Raw genomic sequence first — 8,429 nt, forward strand, 5'->3', positions numbered from 1 at the left:
CCTGGCAAGCTCAGAAGTCTTCTATGCACTAATAACAGTGACCTGCCTTTTCCTAGACGATGATAGCCTTCTGTTTCTACTTACTGGATTAAATCAAGTATACATTAATCAAAGGTCAACCATTGAGGGAACACGTCATTAATCCAGAAGGGTTTTTCATATAGGAATTCTTTCAAGGCTTATTGCAGAGGAATCTCTGCACAAACACTGAGATGTACTGTGCATGCGGAAGACAAATGGGAAAATATGTATCACATAACATAGGCCCCAAAAGGCCCCTTTTATCATGATTGCTAAAATTGCTGACAGAGTTCCCCCTAATTTTGAGGCAAATATAGAAGATTTTTTTTCAAATACTATATATGCCTTAAAACAGACTTACTGTGGTTTTTAAAACAAGAAAAGGAAACCTCCCAAGTATTTTCTTTAAAAGCACAATGAAAAATACAAGGCTTTGCCCCATGCCTCATGTGGTTCCCCCAGATTCTGTGTCATTGCTCCATCACTGGATCCTCACCCATCTCCAGTGTCAAGAGGAGGCCCCATCTCCCAAGGAATTGCCCATCTCTGCTGTGGAAGGATGCATCAGAACGGAGATACTGCAAAGTGACATTTCTCAGGCTTCTTCCTAATGAGAGGAATATTATATTCCCAGCATGCTATGGTTGAAAATTAAAAATATGATTACTAAATGATTTGTGTAAGGAGGACACAGGTAGAGAATAGGTCACTCAAGAATAATCTCTGCTGCATATTGACACTTATCTACAATAGGGCTACCTGCTTTTTCAGGCACCACTTTTAAAGTAGAAATTTACTCACAGGTTTAAAAAGATTATGTGCTCTCCTAATTGCTGAAGCAGTGGAGAAGCTGGAGAGCCAGTGCTGGCTGTTTGAGATTTTCTTTGGCTGAGAGAATTGTTTGTGTTATGCTTTGCATTTGCAAGTTGTTGTTTTATTTGAGATCATATGGGGACTGCAAGAGGGGAGAGAGAGGAAAAAACTCTGTGTGAGCTGAACACTACCCAACACCCAGCGGATTTGGCCCTATAGACTTCTTCTTACTGTCCTCAGAAGGCCATTAGAAACTCTGCCTCCCTCACTGAGAACTATCCTTCTCTGTCTATTGTTATACAATGAATTTTCCAAGCCAGGGTCAGCATTCATATACTGTTATCACCACTTTCAGATATCTCTGTGATGTTCAAGCAAACTTACAACATTCCAGGTCATTAAGTAGAGAGATGCATGAGTAGTGTTATCAATGTCACAGAATCCAGGCTTTTGGCAAGATTTTGTAGCATTGGCATAGAAGAGGTTTCAGCGTGAAACATCATAGAGAATACAACTGAAAGCACTGAAGGAAAAAAAATGCCATTAAAGGACATTAAAAGGAAAATACTCCAAGACTGGCAATCTTACCACAGAAAAATATTCCATTTGTATCTGATGAAATGGACGTCAATTTATTTATAAATAAAAGAATAAACAAATAAATGGACTGTGATCCATGAAAACCTTGGTAATAATGTTAGTCTTTAAAGTGCCACAAGATTCATTCCATCCCAGAATCCTAATTGGGCCACTGAGTCCAACCCTCTGCTCAGTGAGGGACCCCCATTAGAGCTGCTTGAACACCTCCAGTGAAAGGCAATCCACCCAGTGAACTTTTCTCACTGTTCATAAGAACAAGCCCTCTCTATATGAACAAAGTTCAAACGCATTCTAATTTCATTTTCCTTCCTATCCCTCTTAATGGATTACTTGGCCTTCTTTTGAGTAACCTGGCTTGTCTCCATCTATCCTTTGTTAGTTTGTTTATGGAGGTATTTTGTGCATATCTGCCCAGTGTGCCGTATTATTTGTCCCTGACTGTGTGAGAGCTTTCACAGGTTGTACATCAGTGTTTTATAGGCTGTTTATATTCTGTATTATTATAGAGGTTGTATAGATTTATTTGTACTGTCCTCAGAAGGCCATTAGAGACTCTGTCTCCCTGAGTATTATTGTTCTCTATTTGTCTATTGTGGCAACAATGAATTATCCAAGCCAGCATCAGCATTTATATACTGTGGTCACCACTTTCAAACATATCTGTGATGTTCAAGCAAGCATTCCATATCACTGAATACAGAGATACATTTAGAGTTATCAGTATCCCAGAATCCAGTTTCTTGGCAAGACCTTCAATGCCATAAAGGAGGTTTCATCATGAAATGTTAAGGAGAAAATAACTGGAAATAAGGAAGCAATAACTGAAAATACAAATGCATGATGTTCATGATGTTAAAAGGAAAGTATGTAAAGATCAACAATCTTACCACAGAAAAATATTCCATATATATCTGATGAAGTGGACTGTAATCCATGAAAATGTATGTGATGTTAGTCTTTAAGGTGCCACCCTGATAAAAAAGAATAAAGTAAGATTTACCTGGCAAGACTTGGTCTTGCAAATCCCTGCTGACTCCTTGTCATAACCATATGGTTTTCAAGGTGAATATCACATTTATATCCCACTGCAATTCTTGAAGGATTCTTGGGGATTTGTTGTTAAAGGATTCTCAGAAGTTGATGAAAAACAAAACCAGTGAAAAAGCTAGTTTGGGTAGTATCTAAAGAAAGCTCAACTATGAAGTATCGGATGGTTGAATGGCATTAAACAATGCATTTTAAGAGTTCTTTTATATTAAATGTATAATTTGTAAATGTAGCTAAAAATTTTAAATATACAAATATGCCATAAAGTGGATCAAATAGCCGTTCATCAGTTGTGGATAAACCTTGTTTTACCTGAACAGTACTTATAAGAATTCATTGTTCACATGAGCAACATGAAATGGTATTTGAGTTTCCAGGCAAATTACATGTGCTGTCAGTGCAAGCACATCGTTCAGAGGCTAAATAAAAGGGGAAAAAAATGAAAACCTTTTTATGGATTTGTGTCAAGGATTTTGAAATTGCACATCGGGGTCACAACTCCCAATTAGACAGAAGAGCTGGCATGAAATGAAGTCATTCTCAGTAACTATTAGCTGTTTTGCTCTTGATAAAAGAAAGCTACTCCCCTTACCCCCAAAGATGAAAAAACTAGGCAAATGCACACATAACCCCCCCCCACACACACCCCTCAATTGCTTTTTGTTTCATTGGTATCTCTGTAACTCTGAGAGGTTAGAAAGGAGGTATTTAACCAGAGATCTGGATAAATGCCATCCAGCCTTAGTCTTTAATTTCTCCACTGCTTCCTGTTGGATGGTGTTGTAAGAGCACAAAAGGTGAAAAGCTATTTTCTCAAAGGTGAATAATCAAGGAGCACACACTATAAACAGAGGCACACTAGCTATTTCAGTCAGAGAAAACTCATCCTAAGGCATACCTGGATGTGTTATTTTTGTATGGATACTAGCCCAGAAACTGGTGGAATTTGCCATATGTATATGTTTTGGATCTTAGTAAGTTGTGACAAATAAGTAGATTTCTTTGTAGGAAATAATTCCTATCCTATCTATAGTAAAGGTAAAGGTTTCCCTTGACATTAAGTCCAGTCATGTCCGATTCTAGGGGGCGGTGCTCATCTCCGTTTCAAAGCCGAAGAGCCGGCGTTTGTCCGTAGACACTTCTGTGGTCATGTGGCCAGCATGACTAAACGGAACGCCGTTACCTGCCCGCCGAAGCGGTACCCATTAATCTACTCACATTGGCATGTTTTCAAACTGCTAGGTTGGCAGGAGCTGGGACTAGCAACGGGAACTCACCCCGTCATGCGGATTCGAACCGCCGACCTTCCGATTGGCAAGCTCAGCAGCTCAGCGGTTTAATGATAGTCTTGAAGAAGGAATGCAAGGGCAGTTCCATAAACCCTAGCTTAGCCCTGAGAGGGAGGATGGGGAGAGAAATTCAAGATTCCCCTACCATATTTCTCTTTGGTACAATGGGGGGTGGGGGAGAGTGAGACTTAAAAGTTCTCTTATTATACCCTGCAACAATAAAATATGGTTCCACTAGTTCTTGCAGAATCTGTTTTCTGGCCTGGTTGAAGTCTGACCATGTTCCTAGTTCCAAATCTGGCATTTTAGTGTAAATTATTGTGGTCTGAAGTCAGCATTCTTGACAGTGTCACTGAGCATAAACATGTGCTGCAGTTATCAAATCCTACTTCTGTATTTAGACTACAGTTGAATTCACCTAACATGTTGTATTGCGAGATTAGTTAGAAAAGCTGTGAAGTACTGTGGATTCCTTCAGCAAAGGATTGTTACCTTGTCATGGTGCTGGAGCTTGAGCACCTCAATGATGCCATGAGCTAAACCGTGAAGGGCCACCCAAGACGGGAAGGTCATGACAGAGAGGTCAGACTAAATGCGATCCCTGGGGAAGGTAATGGCAACCCACCCCAGTATTCTTGCCGTGAAAACTAAATAGATCAGTACAACCAGAGATATGTCGGTATACCATCGGAAGATGAGACCCCCAGGTCGGAAGATGGTCAAAATGCTACTGGGGAGGAACAGAGGATGAGTTCAGCCCCATTGTTTAATGCCATTCAACTAGCCCCAGACGTGATGACGCTAGCTCAAAGCCGAAAGGACAGCTAGCGGCCGACGGTGCTAGTAGTGAACGGCGAATCCGATGTTCTAAGGATCAACACACCACTGGAACCTGGAATGTAAGAACTATGAGCCAGGGCAAATTGGATGTAGTTATTGGTGAGATGTCAAGATTAAAGATAGACATTTTGGGCGTCAGTGAACTGAAATGGACTGGAACGGGCCACCTCACATCAAATGACCACCAGATCTACTACTGTGGACAAGAGGACCACAGAAGAAATGGAGTAGCCTTCATAATTAATAGTAAAGTGGCTAAAGCAGAGCTTGGATACAATCCAAAAAACGACAGAATGATCTCAATTCGAATTCAGGGCAAGCCATCTAACATCACAGTGATCCAAATATACGCCCCAACCACAAATGCTGAAGAAGCTGAAGTAGAGCAGTTCTATGAGGATCTGCAGCACCTACTGGACAACACGCCTAAAAGAGATGTTATTTTCATCACGGGAGACTGGAATGCTAAGGTGGGCAGTCAAATGACCCCTGGAATTACAGGTAAGCATGGCCTGGGAGAACAAAACAAAGCAGGACATAGGCCGATAGAATTTTGCCAAAACAACTCACTCTGCATAACAAACACTCTCTTCCAACAACCTAAGAGATGGCTTTATACATGGACTTCACCAGATGGACAACACCGAAATCAGATTGACTACATCCTTTGCAGCCAAAGGTGGCGGACATCTATACAGTCGGTAAAAACAAGACCTGTTGCTGACTGTAGTTCAGATCACAAACTTCTTCTTGCACAATTTAGGATCAGACTAAAGAGATTAGGGAAGACCCCCAGATCAGCTAGATATGAGCTCACTAATATTCCTAAGGAATATGCAGTGGAGGTGGAGAATCGATTTAAGGGACTGGACTTAGTAGATAGGGTCCCGGAAGAACTATGGACAGAAGTTCGCAACATTGTTCAGGAGGCAGCAACAAAATACATCCCAAAGAAAGAGAAAACCAAGAAGGCAAAATGGCTGTCTGCTGAGACACTAGAAGTAGCCCAAGAAAGAAGGAAAGCAAAAGGCAACAGTGATAGGGGGAGATATGCCCAATTAAATGCAAAATTCCAGAGGTTAGCCAGAAGAGATAAGGAATTATTTTTAAACAAGCAATGCGTGGAAGTGGAAGAAGACAATAGAATAGGAAGGACAAGAGACCTCTTCCAGAAAATTAGAACCATCGGAGGTAAATTCCAGGCCAAAATGGGTATGATCAAAAACAAAGATGGCAAGGACCTAACAGAAGAAGAAGAGATCAAGAAAAGGTGGCAAGAATATACAGAAGACCTGTATAGGAAGGATAACAATATCGGGGATAGCTTTGACGGTGTGGTCAGTGAGCTAGAGCCAGACATCCTGAAGAGTGAGGTTGAATGGGCCTTGAGAAGCATTGCTAATAACAAGGCAGCAGGAGACGATGGCATCCCAGCTGAACTGTTCAAAATCTTGCAAGATGATGCTGTCAAGGTAATGCATGCTATATGCCAGCAAATTTGGAAAACACAAGAATAGCCATCAGATTGGAAAAAATCAACTTATATCCCCATACCAAAAAAGGGGAACACTAAAGAATGTTCAAACTATCGAACAGTGGCACTCATTTCACATGCCAGTAAGGTAATGCTCAAGGTCCTGCAAGGTAGACTTCAGCAATTCATGGAGCGAGAATTGCCAGATGTACAAGCTGGCTTTAGAAAAGGCAGAGGAACTAGGGACCAAATTGCCAATATCCGCTGGATAATGGAAAAAGCCAGGGAGTTTCAGAAAAAGATCTATTTCTGTTTTATTGACTATTCTAAAGCCTTTGACTCTGTGGACCATAACAAATTGTGGCAAGTTCTTAGTGGTATGGGGATACCAAGTCATCTTGTATGCCTCCTGAAGAATCTGTATAACAACCAAGTAGCAACAGTAAGAACAGACCACGGAACAACGGACTGGTTTAAGATTGGGAAAGGAGTATGGCAGGGCTGTATACTCTCACCCTACCTATTCAACTTGTATGCAGAACACATCATGCGACATGCTGGGCTTGAGGAATCCAAGGCTGGAGTTAAAATCGCTGGAGGAAACATTAACAATCTCAGATACGCAGATGATACCACTTTGATGGCTGAAAGCGAAGAGGAACCGAGGAGCCTTATGATGAAGGTGAAAGAAGAAAGTGCAAAGCTGGCTTGCAGCTAAACCTCAGAAAAACCAAGATTATGGCAACCAGCTTGATTGATAACTGGCAAATAGAGGGAGAAAATGTAGAAGCAGTGAAAGACTTTGTATTTCTAGGTGCGAAGATTACTGCAGATGCTGACTGCAGTCAGGAAATCAGAAGACGCTTAATCCTTGGGAGAAGAGCAATGACAAATCTCGATAAAATAGTTAAGAGCAGAGACATCACACTGACAACAAAGGTCCGCATAGTTAAAGCAATGGTGTTCCCCGTAGTAACATATGTCTGTGAGAGCTGGACCATAAGGAAGGCTGAGAGAAGGAAGATAGATGCTTTTGAACTGTGGTGTTGGAGGAAAATTCTGCGAGTGCCTTGGACTGCCAGAAGATCAAACCAGTCCATCCTCCAGGAAATAAAGCCAGACTGCTCAGTTGAGGGAACGATATTAAAGGCAAAACTGAAATACTTTGGCCACATAATGAGAAGACAGGACACCCTGGCAAAGATGCTGATGCTAGGGAGAGTGGAGGGCAAAAGGAAGAGGGGCCGACCAAGGGCAAGATGGATGGATGGTATTCTAGAGGTGATGGATTTGTCCCTGGGGGTGTTGACGACCGACAGGAAGCTCTGGCGTGGGCTGGTCCATGAAGTCACGAAGAGTCAGAAGCAACTAAATGAATAAACAACAACTGTGGATTCACTTCCCAAAAAGATGACTTGGAACATGCAGGGGAACAAACATAGCACCAGTTTGCAATTCCTTAAAAAGCAACTGATTTTTCTCTGTCCATGGCTGCAGAACAATCACAGAAAGATACATTTCGTTGAAAGATTTGTGCTATATGCACACCCAAGCCCTCCCAAAGACTTTCTGGAATTCCGTATCTAGTACTACATGGTCCAATTGCTCAATCTGTGGTTCAGTGCACTGCGCAAACCAGGCCATTATGGTTAGTTTACAGTTCAGTGGGTTGCATGAACACCAGCAATTAGGTTGAGTAAACCATAGGTAACGTGGTGCAATTACCACGTACTCTAGAAAGATAGGTAGGATACAAATTACAATGGTGGTCAATTCCTCTTTCCTGAGGCTTCCAGCTAATTGAGCACTGCTCAATAAAAAAAGCTTACCATAATGCATGCCGGAAGCATGCTGTTTTTAAAAATCCATCTCTGCATTAGACCTATGGTAACCCTAAACTATACTTAGATTTAGAAGGCAGCTTTGCAGTTTTAAAAGCTAAAACTGTAATGAGTATTGCATGACTGACCTGCAAATTTCCATTTCTGTAATAGCTTCAGCAGCCCCTTACAGTTGTAGTTCTGCCCTTGCAAAACTATTTTTGCAAAACTATCTTTAAGATCTACCTCAGCACCCTTCGTATAACTTCTGAGTATGTCAGCATTTCATTTACTTATTAAACTTGTATGCTGCCCGCCTCCCAACGACTCTGCCAGATCAGTATTTGAAATTAACCTTTTCATAATATCTATCACTCATTTTAACATCATGGTTCATCATCAGCATTTTGTAAGTTATTTAAATTCTGAATTATAATGACTTTGTAAAGATTTGGCCCTTGCTTGCTCGGAAACCCAATATACAGGCATGCAAATTTATGAAAAAAAATGTACTACACAGATTCC

The sequence above is a fragment of the Candoia aspera genome, chromosome 1, assembly GCF_035149785.1.
Source record: "Candoia aspera isolate rCanAsp1 chromosome 1, rCanAsp1.hap2, whole genome shotgun sequence".
Taxonomy (NCBI): Eukaryota; Metazoa; Chordata; class Lepidosauria; order Squamata; family Boidae; genus Candoia; species Candoia aspera.